At 40.5% G+C, this 14,766-nt stretch overlaps 1 pseudogene; it reads left to right on the forward strand.

Moving 5' to 3' along the window:
* Window positions 1–14,766, forward strand: part of LOC114112122 (antigen WC1.1-like) — a 96,300-nt pseudogene that overhangs the window by 33,713 nt on the left and 47,821 nt on the right.

Below are 14,766 nucleotides of genomic sequence, written 5' to 3' on the forward strand. Positions count from 1 at the left end.
ATTTCCCCAGTTGTTCTCTCTGTGATGTACCACTTTTGTTACCAGAGTGAGAGCACATGGGGTGGGGTTTAGACCTGAGCAGTGTTAATGATGCCCCAGGGACCATATCTTGTTATTATAAGAAAAATTCTAATTTTCTGAACCAAATTCAAAATTACTAGAGCTGACTCATGGTCTTAGAAAAATCACTTCTCAGTTCCTGACAGGAAAACAGGACCCTGGGATACTAGGTGAGACCTGATGGAACACAAAGAGGTCACATCAAGTAAACCTCCAGCTTGTTCACCCCTGCCTTCTGACACTGGAGGGAAGTCCGACATCAGTTATATGTTGTTGTGCAACAAGTTAATGCTGAACTTGGCAGCTTAAATCAGCATACACCTAGTATCTCACACCTTTGGTGGGCCAGGAATTGACATGGCTTACCTTGGTCCTCTGACTCATGATGTCTCACAAGGATGCAATCATCTGAAGCTTCAACCAGGAGTGCTAACTGTCCAAATGTAATTGACTGGATGTTGGCAGCATTCAGACCTTGGCAGGCTGATGAACTGAGAGTCTCGGTCCATGTTTGCTGTTGGACAGAGGCTTGCCCCCATTCCCTGTCATGCAAGTGTTTCTATAAGTAGGTCACAACATGACATCTTGTTTTATTAGACCAAGACAGGTTAAGAAGGGGAAATCAGAATCATCTTGAAATCTAAGTGACATCTCATCACTTTGCCAAATTCCATTTGGTAGATTCATGTTTCTAGGTACATTTGAGTGTTGGCATTACTCAAGGATGTGAACAAAAAGTGACAGGGATAACTGGGACATTTTAGAGGCCGTTACCCAGCCTTCTGTTCTTAAGCTAGATGAGATTCTCCCTAGGGGACAGGGAAGGAGAGAGAGGACTCCTCCCTGGATTCTGGGCCATGCGCTGTAACTGAGACAGAGAAACTGGGCCCTAGTAGCCTTGGGCACATCTACAGGGGGGGCAGCATCCAGAGTCTCTGAAGGCCTGTTCTCAGTGGTATCCCTGGAGCCAGTTCTACATGCTCATGAGAAATACCTGGTGCCTCCCTTCCTGCTCCAGGTTCAGTATTGGCACACTGGGGGCTTAGAGTTGGCCACGGAGGGAATGTTTATACCACAGAAGTCAACAGATGCTGTTCACAGAGCTTTCCCCTCAGAGAGAAGATTTTTTTAATACTTAATAGCACACCAGTGCATTGTCCCCTAAAATCTCTCCTATGCCCTGTGCCTGTGTCTGTCTTGCAGATCTGGAGCTAAGGCTGATCAATGGAGACCATAGCTGTGAGGGGAGAGTGGAAGTGAAGCACCAAGGAGAATGGGGCACAGTGAATGATCTGAACTGGAACATGGAGGAGGCACATGTGGTATGCAGACAGCTGAGGTGTGGAGCTGCTGTTGGTGCTCCCAAAGCGTCTAAATTTGGACCAGGAATTGGACCCATTTGGTTTCATTATATTTACTGCAAAGGGCAGGAGTCAGTTATCACCGAGTGCAGTTATCCTCCTCTTAAAGACCATCGTACTGAGGGCTATTCCCATAACAGGGATGCTGGAGCAATCTGCTCAGGTAAGTCTTATCTGGTCTGGGAGGAGATTCCCAGTAGGAAATCTTTCAGTTTTATTCCCAGAGAAACTATGAGCACATGGATCACAGTCCTTAGAACATACTTCTTTGAAGATTCCACTCACACAATGATTTCTTGAACATTAGGTGCTCAGAAGAGCATAAAGACTTGCTTGGACCGGGAGAAAAAACTAGAGATCCATAGTCGCTGGGGCCTCCAATCTCTGTGGTCTGTCACAGAAGGTGGAAGTGTGAGGTCAAATGTTTCATGCAGGTACAACTACTGGGATGGACCTCTATGAATTAGGTTCGTCGTGGTAGCTTGCATTCTTGCATCAGGTGGTCAAACAAGTGGGACTACAGGAGAGCATATATGAGGAGTGCAGGCAAACTTACTTTACTATACTCACAATTTCTACGGAGAGTATCCTCATATGAGTATACAGGGTAGGTGCCAATAGAACAGGCTTAACCCAGAAGTGGAGGCCAAAATGGGTGTGAAGATCAATGAACAATTGACAATAACAAGGTCAGGGTGAAGTTATAGAAAGAAACTACCTGAGGGCATTTTACTGGTGCTTTTGAATGTAAGTAGGTCACAGAGGAGGACAAGATTTGGGATTTGTGGCACTCTCATCACACTGGTGTACCTGCTCATCGGGGTGGGGAGCTCACATCCTATTTGTGGGGATGTTGAGCCTGCAGGAAAACCTGAAGCTTGACGATTAAAACAGAGTAGCTGAAGCAAAACTAAGGACAGTGAGGTTAAGAGAACTTTGAAACGATACATAATAATGACTCAGTCCACTCTAAATGTATTTGACCTGAGCCAAGGGGTAAACTAGAATGTGATTGGGTAGTCACAGTATTTACCAAGGACATTCCCAGCTTGCTGTGATATTTGATAATATCTTCCTCAATTCCAACTGTTATGGCAGGTTTATACCCTGGAATATTCATCAGACATTCTGATAACAACTGGAATATATTTTCCAATCTCACCACTAACAGATCTTTCATGATACTCTTGAGGTTGCAAAGAATTCCTTTCTTTTTAAAAAATTCCTATTTGAGGTAAGACTGACATGCCAAAAGCTGTACATTGTTAATATTTACAAAATGATGAATTTGGAAATCCCTTATGACTTTACAGTGGAAGTGACAAAAAGATTCAAGGGAATTGATCTTTGTTGAGGAAGGAGAAGGAAGCTGTTGTCTCCTACATCATCAGTTTCATGATGTCACTTTCCAGGGCTTTATTCTTTTAAAATAAGTGATTTTTGAATATAGTTTTAGATTGGCAATTTTTCTTAGCACATTTAAGGTTTTTCCTACGTGACATTGGCTTCTCATGTTCTTAGTGACTTCAGTTTTAGCACAGATATTTTGCAATTTGAGGTAATATAAAATAAGTCTCTGTCTCAGTATTTTTCTCTTTGTCAGTGTCCTTCTATTTCTTATCACTATAGCCAAAGTAAGCTATGTTTTAATGTATTAATGAGCAGCCAATTTTTTTTTTCTTATACGATGTGTTCTATTCAGTTTGCTATGGCAAAAGGGAGAGCAAGATAGATCAACAAGGAGAAACCATAGTCATCTTGAAATCTAATCTCTTAAATTACATCTCATTCCTGTTGCCAAATTTCATTTGTTAGATGCATGTTACTAGGTACATTTGAGTGTGGGGATTACATAAGGACATGAACACCAGGAAGCTGGAATAATTGGAACACTTCAGAGCCTGTTACCCCAGCCCTCTGTTCCTAAGCTGGATGAGATGCTCCCTATGGACAGGGAAGGAGAGGGAGGATTCCTCCCTGGATCCTGGTCCATGAGCTGTAACTGAGACAGAGAAGCTGGGCCCTAGTAGCCTTGGACACGTATACAGGGAGGGCAGCATCCAAAGTCTCTGGAGGCCTGTCCTCGGTGGTGTCCCTGGAGCTGGTTCTACAGGCTTGTGAGAAACACCTGGTGCCTCCCTTCCTGCTTCATGTTCAGTGATGGCACATTGGGGGCTTAGAGTTGGCCATGTGGGAATGTTTATACCATAGAAGTCAAGAAATGCTGAACACAGGATTTTTGTTCAGAAGTCAGAGATTTCATTTTTAAATATTACCACTATATGTCTGCATTGTCTCCTAAAATGTCTCCTGTATCCTTGTCCCTCTGCAGCTCGGGAGGTCAGGTTGAAGGATGGAGCCCACCACTGTGAGGGGAGAGTGGAAGTGAAGCACCAAGGAGAATGGGGCACAGTGAATGATCACAACTGGAGCTTGGAGGCAGCAGCTGTGGTGTGCAGAGAACTGGAGTGTGGAGCTGCCATTAATGCTTCCAGAGGAGCTCATTTTGGACCAGGGATTGGCCCCATTTGGTTTCAGTATATTTACTGCAATGGGACAGAATCTTCTCTCATGGAGTGTAGTTATCCTCCTCTTAAAAACCACCTTCCTGAGGGCCTATCCCATGACGGGGATGCTGGAGCAGTCTGCTCAGGTAAGTCTTGTCTGGTCCGGGAGGGGATATTTAGCTGGGAAAGCCTCTGTCTCTTTCTCAGAATAGCATATGCATATGGATCACAGTCTTTAGTACATTCTTGGGTGAAGACTCCAGTCAGAGAGTGATTTCTTGAACATTAGGTGCTCAAAGAAAACATGATGACTTGCTTGGCCCTGGAGAGAAAGTCTCATGACCCATAGTCACTGGGCCCTCCAGCTTCTGTTGTGTGTCATAGGAGGCAGGGGAAAAAGTAAAAGTAAAGTAAGTCACTTCAGTCGTGTACAACTCTTTGACCCTATGGACCTGTAGCCCGCCAGGCTCCTCTGTCCATCGAATACTCCAGGAAAGAATACTGGAACGGTTGCCGTGCCTTTCTTCAGGGGATCTTCCTGACCCAGGCATTGAACCTGAGTCTCCCACAATGCAGGCAGATTCTTTACCATCTGAGCCAACAGGGAAGCCTAGGAGGCAGGAGGCTGAGCCCAAATGCTTCATTTAGGTACAACTGCTGTGTTGGACCTCATCATGATAGCCTGTTGTATTCTTTCATGATATGTTCAGACATGTGTGGCTACAAGAGGGGTTAGAGGAGAAGTTCAGGCAAATACAGCTTATTATGTTCAAAGATACAGGGTATTATCAGGTTGGGTACATGGGGAAAGTGACAAGAGACAGCCTCAACGAAGCAGCAGTGACACAAAGGAGAGATTGAAGACCCATGGACAAGTGACAATACCCAGAGTCAGGGTGTAGTTACACTACAAAAAAGCATTAGGGGATTCCGTTGGTGCATTTTGAATATAACTAGGTCACTGGGGAGGACAAGATGGGGATTTGGGCAGGGGACCACCTCATCACTGGTGCACCTGCTCACCAGGGTGGGGAGCTCACAACCTATTTGTGGGGATGTTGAGGTTGCAGGAAAATCTGAAGTTTGACAATTACAACACAGAAGCTGAAGTGAAACTGAGGGCAGTGAAGTCAAGAGAATCTGAAATGATATGTAATAAGGGCTCAGTTCAGTTCAGTTCAGTTCAGTTACTCAGTCGTGTCTGACTCTTTGCAACCCCATGAATTGCAGCACGCCAGGCCTCCCTGTCCATCACCAATTTCCAGAGTTCACTCAAACTCATGTCCATAGAGTCAGTGATGCTATCCAGCCATCTCATCCTATGTCGTCCCCTTTTCCTCCTGCCCCCAATCCCTCCCAGCATCAGAGGCTTTTCCAATGAGTCAACACTTCGCATGAGGTGGCCAAAGTACTGGAGCTTCAGCTTTAGCATCATTCCTTCTAAAGAACACCCAGGACTGATCTCCTTTAGAATGGACTGGTTGAATGTCCTCGCAGTCCATGGGACTTTCAAGAGCCTTCTCCAACACCACAGTTCAAAAACATCCATTCTTCAGTGCTCAGCCTTCTTCACAGTCCATCTCTCACATCCATACATGGCTACTGGAAAAACCATATCCTGTAGAAATGTATTGGACCTGAGCCAAGGCAGAAAGTGAGGAGGAATTAAAGAGCCTCTTGATGAAAGTGAAAGGGGAGAGTGAAAAAATTGGCTTAAAGCTCAGAAAACTAAGATCATGGCATCTGGTCCCATCACTTCATGGCAAATAGATGGGGAAACAGTGGAAACGCTGTCAGACTTTATTTTGGGGGGCTCCCAAAAATCAATGCAGGTGGTGACTGCACCTGTGAAATTAAAAGACCCTTACTCCTTGGAAGGAAAGTTATGACCAACCTAGAGAGCATATTCAAAAGCAGAGACATTACTTTGCCAACAAAGGTCTGTCTAGTCAAGGCTATGGTTTTTCCAGTAGTCATGTATAGATGTGAGAGTTGAACTGTGAAGAAAGCTAAGTGCCGAAGAATTGATGCTTTTGAACTGTGGTGTTGGAGAAGACTCTTGAGAGTCCCTTGGACTGCAGGGAGATCCAACTAGTCTGTCCTAAAGGAGATCAGTCCTGGGTGTCCATTTGGAGGACTGATGCTGAAGCTGAAACCCAATACTTTGGCCACCTCATGCAAAGAGTTGACTCATTGGAAAAGACCCTGATGCTGGGAGGGATTGAGGGCAGGAAAAGAAGGGGATGACAGAGGATGAGATGGCTGGATGGCATCACGGACTCGATGGACGTGAGTTTGAGTGAACTCTGGAAATTGGTGATGGACAGGGAGGCCTGGTGTGCTGCAATTCATGGGGTTACAGAGTCAGACACGACTGAGCGACTGAACTGAACTGAAGGTGGAAATAGGGCTTCCTGGGTTGCTCAATGGTAAAGAATCTGACTGCAAAGCAGAAGATGCCAGAGATGTCATGCATTCAATCCCTGGGTCAGAAAGATACCCTGGCAACCCACTCCAGTATTCTTGCCTGGAGAATTCCATGAACAGAGGCGCCTGGTGGGCTACAGTCCATAGTGTCACACAGAGTCAGATATGACTCTGAGCATGCACGCCAGGTGGAAATTAGAATGATTGGGTGGTCACAGTATTTGCCAGAGATGTTTCCAGTTGTTATCAACATGTTTGATGAATCTCACCTTTAGCAAAACTTTAATGATGCTCTTGAAGTTGCTAAGAAAACAATTATTTCCTTTGTGAAAGCTACTTAATTGATGTAAAGTTGACCTACAAAAACTGTACATAGTTAGTATTTACCCCTGATGAATTTGGTGATCAGTATACATTTGTGAAACCATGAAAACAATCTATGCCATAAACCTGTTCATCTCTTCCAAAGTTTTCTTTCATCCTCTTTATTACAGTATTACTATCAAAGTAAGTGTTTTCAAAGTGCATTTGAGCTTCAGTTAGGAATTTTTGTTTTAAGAGAACCCATTTCTTAGCATTTCAAATGACATCCCTTATTGTCACAATGTCTTCATTATGGTTTCAAATGCAGAAAAGCTCGTGGGAACACTGCAGGAGTCCTTGCCTTATTCTGATAAATCAGCATCTGAAACAAAATGGACTGCGTGATGTTGAAGTTTGTGTGATACTGGAGCTTCTAATGTCATAATTTTAAGAAAAATAATGTCTTCATATTAACTCCAGTTAAGATATATTTAAAAATAAAAAGATTTGAGAGTGCTATGGGATTTAACACTCATAGTGGTTTATATCCCCTGATTACCTTTGCTCTACTTTTGCTGTTGTTCAATCACTAGGTCATGTCCAACTCTTTGCGACCCCATGGACTGCAGTAGGCCAGGCTTCCCTGTCCTTCACCATCTCCCAGAGTTTGCTCAGACTCATGTCCATTAAGTTGGTGATGCTATCCAGCCATTTCTTCCTTGCCACTCCCTTTTCCTTTTGCCTTCAATTTTTCCCAGCATCAGGGTCTTTTCCAATGAGTCAGCACTTCGCATCAGGTGGCCGAAGTATTGCAGCTTCAGCATGAGTCCTTTCAATGCATATTCAGAACTGATTTCTTTTAGGATTGACTGATTTGATCTCCTTGCTATCCAAGGGACTCTCAAGAGTCTTCTCCAATACCACAGTTCAAGAACATCAATTTTTGGTGCTCAGCCTTCTTTATGATCCATCTCTTACACTCACACATAACTACTGGGAAGACCCATGGCTTGGACTAGATGGACCTTTGTCAGCAAAGTGACGTGTCTGCTTTTTAATATACTGTGTAGGTTTGTCCTAGCTCTCCTTCCAAGGAGCAAGCGTCTTTTAATTTCATGGCTGCAGTCACTGTCTGTAGTGATTTGGGAGCACAAGAAAATAAAATCTGTCACTGTTTCCACTTTTTACCCATCTTTTTGCCATGAAGTGATGGAACTGGATGCCATGATCTTAGTTTTTTTGATCTACTTATCATAATTACTCAAGTATCTATATTGTTTATACCTCATAATTTTATTATTAATATGCTACTACTTCACTACAAGGATGCAGGATTTGCTATTTTAGAAAAATATATTGACTCTTTAATGTTTCTATGAGGAAGTGACATCATTTGTTCTCACACTTCATTGGATAAGTCAGATTACATGGTTATGGTTCCTTTCAAGTAGGCAAAGAACTATTAGTATTTCCACGTACTCAGAATAAGAGAATTTTAAATATGACTACACATTTATGATGTTTACACCCTTGAAGTGTCTGGAATTTAATTGCTATCTATGTGTATCCTTGAGTTTTTTTCCTTTTTGCCACTGGTAGCCCCCTTTTATCACTCTAAGGCTTGATATCGTTCATCAGTTCTGGAAAATGCTCAGCCAGTGTTTTTCAATTATTTCTTCTGTTCAATTCTTTGTTTTTCTTTGTGTCTCTCTTTCTCTGCCTTTTTTTCTCTCTTTATGCCCATATGTCAGTTTAACTTATTTGAAACATCTTGCTCCATTTTCTGTCTCTGGATTTTTCATGTTTTTGTTGCTCTGTGCAGTAGTATTCCTGATGATTTCTTCTGACATTATAAAATTCACTGATTCTATGTTTTACTGAGGTTAATTTGATGCAAACATTGTAATTTTAAGTATATTTTTCATTCATAGAAGCTCAGTTTTAAAATTTTTTTCTGTGTACTGTTTAGTCCTCTGAAGATCCTTCAACAGTGTTTTTATTTCTTTAAATATGGTATATGTGGAAGATATACAGCCTAGTGTCTGATACACTGAATATGAGAAGTCTCTGCTTCAACTTCAGTTGTTTCTTTTGGTTGTGTTCATGGACCATTTTCTTGATATACTTTTCTTTTTTGACAATATGCTGGTCAATTTCTATATAAAAAGTATTTATAAAGATAATTAAAAGCTTGGATGAAGGTAATTTACTATAGAAAGGAATACATAGATACTTTTTCATGGTTTTTTGGTATTATCAATAGTGGGCCACCTTCATACAAGTGCAGAAATAGATATTACCTAGACGATGCAGAGATTCACACTCTGAATCTAATTCTGTGCAAAACCTGCCTGTTTTACCTGCCAGCTTGTTGTGGAGAATGCCTTCTGCTGGATTCTCATCTGGGTGTGGTTTTCCGATTTGATTTATGTCTCCTTACCACCTTGTGTGCATGCATGCTCAGTCGCTTCAGTTGTGTCCGACTCTTTGTGACCCCATGGACTGTAGCCTGCCAGGTTCCTCTGTCCATGGGATTCTCCAGCAAGAATACTGGAGTGCGCTGCCATGCTCTCCTCCAGGGGATCTTCTGGAGTCAGGAATGAAAAACTCATGTATTATGTCTCCTACATTGGCAGACAGATTGTTTACCACTTGCACATCCTGGGAAGCCCTTCTGCACACCAAGGGCCACAAGAAATACCACACACTTTCCTGAATGACCTAGAGCCCTCAGAGCAAATGCAGATTACCCACTCCATGAATTTCCATTTACTCTTAGATTGCCCTGACCTTTTGTTCCAGTCTTATGAGGGCTTAACTTATGAGGTCTGGAACTTAACACAGTAATGAAATCACATACTTCCTTGTTTGTGTCATCAACTAGGTAAAAGCTACATGAAAGCAGGAACATTTTCTTACTTTTTTCTGCATTAACAGCACAAGACATGCCTCGCAATAGATAATTTTATTATTTTTTGAAACCTTCTTTCATTTTATATTTTAAATTATGAGAGTATGATAACACATTTATAGGAGACTCAGAAAATATACAACAAAATTACATATCAGTTCAGTTCCGTTCAGTCGCTCAGTCATGTCTGACTCTTTGCAACCGCATGAATTGCAGCACGCCAGGCCTCCCTGTCCATCACCAACTCCCGGAGTTCACTCAAACTCATGTCCATTGAGTCGGTGATGCCATCCAGCCCTCTCATCCTCTGTCGTCCCCTTCTACTCCTGGCCCCAATCCCTCCCAGCATCAGGGTCTTTTCCAATGAGTCAACTCTTCGCATCAGGTGGCCAAATTATTGGAGTTTCAGCTTCAGCATCAGTCCTTCCAATGAACACCCAGAACTAATCTCCTTTAGGAGGGACTGGTTGGATCACCTTGCAGTCTAAGGGACTCTCAAGAGTTCTCTCCAATACCACAGTTCAGAAGCATCAATTCTTCGGCACTCAGCTTTCTTCACAGTCCAACTCTCACATCCATACATGATCACTGGAAAAACCATAGCCTTGACTAGACAGACTTTGTTGGCAAAGTAATGTCTCTGCTTTTGAATATGCTATCTAGGTTGATCATAACTTTCCTTCCGAGGAGTAAGCGTCTTTTAATTTCACGGCTGCAGTCACCATCTGCAGTGATTTTGGAGCCCCAAACAATAAAGTCTGACACTGTTTCTACTGTTTCCCCGTCTATTTGCCATGAAGTGATGGGACCAGATGCCATGATCTTAGTTTTCTGAATGTTGAGCTTTAGGCCAACTTTTTCACTCTCCTCTTTCACTTTCATCAAGAGGCTCTTTAGTTCCTCTTCACTTTCTGCCATAAGGGTGGTGTCATCTGCATATCTGAGGTTATTGATATTTCTCCCAGCAATCTTGATTCCAGCTTGCGCTTCTTCCAGCCCAGCATTTCTCATGATGTACTCTGCATATAAGTTAAATAAACAGGGTGACAATATACAGCCTTGACATACTCCCACATATAGTTCCACTATATCTTACCATTTTTTAACTAGATGAATTAAGATTTTTAGTTGAAGTTTAAATATCAAACTCTCAAAACTTTATTGAATGAATAAACAGACATGTAGAAGGATGTAGTAGACCTGAAAAACACTATGACCCAATTCAACATAATTAAGATTTGCACAGTTTTCACACAACAACAGGATACAAATTCTATTCAAGTTTCCAGATACTATAAACCAGGAGACACTGGAACATATCCAGGGGCATAAAACAAGGTGCAAAACTTTTATGGTCTAAAGGTATTGGAATCATACACAGAGTCTGTTCTCTTATCACAATGGAATTATGTTAAAAATATATGAAAATAACCCACATATTTTCAAGTGCAATGTGACATTTACCAGGAGAGATCTTTGATTTAGCCATTGAAATCCTCAAAAAACTTAAAAGACTCAAAAAATACAGAGTGACTGAAGAGAATAAAGCCTTTAAATGAGAAATTAATATCAAAATGAGAAATTAGCATCAATGATACCCTAAAAATCCTATGTAATTGAAGTTACATTGGGGTTACTTAATTAGAAATTAAGCATCCACTTTTAAATAATGGGTGTATCTAAGAAGCCATAACCAGGAAAATCAGACAATATTTGTAACAGAAAAAAATGAAAAGAAAATCAGAATTTTTTTTAATTCAGCTGAAACTTCTCAGTGCAACTAAATATTGAACAATCTGTGAAAACAAATAATGGACACTAGCATAAAATTTCATAAAATTTGAACAAATCTGTACTTTGGTTAGAAATATTGTATCACATGTTAATTTTCCTGTTTTTTTTTTTAATTTTTTTTTTATTTTTTAAATTTTAAAATCTTTAATTCTTACATGCATTCCCAAACATGAACCCCCCTCCCACCTCCCTCCCCATAACATCTTTCTGGGTCATCCCCATGCACCAGCCCCAAGCATGCTGCATCCTGTGTCAGACATAGACTGGCGATTCAATTCACATGATAGTATACATGTTAGAATGTCATTCTCCCAAATCATCCCACCCTCTCCCTCTCCCTCTGAGTCCAAAAGTCCGTTATACACATCTGTGTCTCTTTCCCTGTCTTGCATACAGGGTCGTCATTGCCATCTTCCTAAATTCCATATATATGTGTTAGTATACTGTATTGGTGTTTTTCTTTCTGGCTTACTTCACTCTGTATAATCGGCTCCAGTTTCATCCATCTCATCAGAACTGATTCAAATGAATTCTTTTTAACGGCTGAGTAATACTCCATTGTGTATATGTACCACAGCTTTCTTATCCATTCATCTGCTGATGGACATCTAGGTTGTTTCCATGTCCTGGCTATTATAAACAGTGCTGCGATGAACATTGGGGTACATGTGTCTCTTTCAATTCTGGTTTCCTCAGTGTGTATGCCCAGCAGTGGGATTGCTGGGTCATAAGGTAGTTCTATTTGCAATTTTTAAGGAATCTCCACACTGTTCTCCATAGTGGCTGTACTAGTTTGCATTCCCACCAACAGTGTAGGAGGGTTCCCTTTCCTCCACACCCTCTCCAGCATTTATTGCTTGCAGATTTTTGGATCGCAGCCATTCTGACTGGTGTGAAGTGGTACCTCATTGTGGTTTTTATTTGCATTTCTCTAATAATGAGTGATGTTGAGCATCTTTTCATGTGTTTGTTAGCCATCCGTATGTCTTCTTTGGAGAAATGTGTATTTAGTTCTTTGGCCCATTTTTTGATTGGGTCGTTTATTTTTCTGGAATTGAGCTGCATAAGTTGCTTGTATATTTTTGAGATTAGTTGTTTGTCAGTTGCTTCATTTGCTATTATTTTCTCCCATTCAGAAGGCTGTCTTTTCACCTTGCTTATATTTTCCTTTGTTGTGCAGAAGCTTTTAATTTTAATTAGATCCCATTTGTTTATTTTTGCTTTTATTTCCAGAATTCTGGGAGGTGGATCATAGAGGATCCTGCTGTGATTTATGTCTGAGAGTGTTTTGCCTATGTTCTCCTCTAGGAGTTTTATAGTTTCTGATCTTACATTTAGATCTTTAATCCATTTTGAGTTTATTTTTGTGTACGGTGTTAGAAAGTGATCTAGTTTCATTCTTTTACAAGTGGTTGACCAGTTTTCCCAGCACCACTTGTTAAAGAGGTTGTCTTTACTCCATTGTATATTCTTGCCTCCTTTGTCAAAGATAAGGTGTCCATATGTGTGTGGATTTATCTCTGGGCTTTCTATTTTGTTCCATTGATCTATATGTCTGTCTTTGTGCCAGTACCATACTGTCTTGATGACTGTGGCTTTGTAGTAGAGCCTGAAGTCAGGCAAGTTGATTCCTCCAGTTCCATTCTTCCTTCTCAAGATTGCTTTGGCTATTCGAGGTTTTTGTATTTCCATACAAATCTTGAGATTATTTGTTCTAGTTCTGTGAAAATGTGGCTGGTAGCTTGATAGGGATTGCATTGAATTTGTAAATTGCTTTGGGTAGTATACTCATTTTCACTATATTGATTCTTCCAATCCATGAACATGGTATATTTCTCCATCTATTAGTGTCCTCTTTGATTTCTTTCATCAGTGTTTTATAGTTTTCTATATATAGGTCTTTAGTTTCTTTAGGTAGATATATTCCTAAGTATTTTATTCTTTTCGTTGCAATGGTGAATGGAATTGTTTCCTTAATTTCTTTTCTACTTTCTCATTATTCGTGTATAGGAATGCAAGGGATTTCTGTGTGTTGATTTTATATCCTGCAACTTTACTATATTCATTGATTAGCTCTAGTAATTTTCTGGTGGACTCTTTAGGGTTTTCCATGTAGAGGATCATGTCATCTGCAAACAGTGAGAGTTTTACTTCTTCTTTTCCAATTTGGATTCCTTTTATTTCTTTTTCTGCTCTGATTGCTGTGGCCAAAACTTCCAGAACTATGTTGAATAGTAGCGGTGAAAGTGGACACCCTTGTCTTGTTCCTGACTTTAGGGGAAATGCTTTCAATTTTTCACCATTGAGGATAATGTTTGCTGTGGGTTTGTCATAGATAGCTTTTATTATGTTGAGGTATGTTCCTTCTATACCTGCTTTCTGGAGAGTTTTTATCATAAATGGATGTTGAATTTTGTCAAAGGCCTTCTCTGCATCTATTGAGATAATCATATGGTTTTTATTTTTCAATTTGTTAATGTGGTGAATTACATTGATTGATTTGCGGATATTGAAGAATCCTTGCATCCCTGGGATAAAGCCCACTTGGTCATGGTGTATGATCTTTTTAATGTGTTGTTGGATTCTGATTGCTAGAATTTTGTTGAGGATTTTTGCATCTATGTTCATCATGGTTAATTTCCCTTTTTTTAAACATGGTATCTTCAGATTGGATTGGAAGTTTCAAGCCTCATTCAAATTTCTTTTAAAAATCACTAAAATAATATGCTTTCTAGACTTTTAGCAGTAATACTAGATACCAGAATAAATGGAGCTATATCAAATCTTTGAGTGAATGTAAATTAGAAATCTAGCATTCTATTCATATTTAGTCAAGCAAGTGGAACCAAAATGTCATAAATGTTTTAACTAAGCAAAAATTCAAAAGCTTTCTAAAATACATACATTACATTATGGGCTTGTGTTCAGTAGCTCAGGTGTGTCCAGCTCTTTGTCACCCTATGGACTGTAGCCTCTCAGGCTCCTCTGTTTATGGGATTTTTCCAGGCAAGAATACTGGAGTGGGTTGCCATTTCACCTCTAGGAGATCCTCACCACCCAGGGATTTAACCTGTATCTCCTGCATCTCCTGTATTGGCAGGCGGATTCTTTTACCACATTATACATTGTATATATAAACTTCTCCATTACAATTGTTAAAGGCTTCAGACAGAACATCAAAAAAAGAGATGGAAAAATCAGCAAACACAAACTAAGTGAAATGAGAGCACTGAATATGAAATAGAAAAAGTGAAACAAACTAGGAAAAGACCATATAATCCAGTTATTTTAAACATGGATGCTCACTAGAATTACATCTGAAGCTTTGGAGAAAAAAATAGACCTGGACACTTGTATTTTTCAAAAAATTCCAAGATAAATTCTAAGGTGCATCTGGATTTTA

This window comes from Ovis aries, chromosome 3 (assembly GCF_016772045.2).
Source record: "Ovis aries strain OAR_USU_Benz2616 breed Rambouillet chromosome 3, ARS-UI_Ramb_v3.0, whole genome shotgun sequence".
Classification (NCBI taxonomy): Eukaryota; Metazoa; Chordata; class Mammalia; order Artiodactyla; family Bovidae; genus Ovis; species Ovis aries.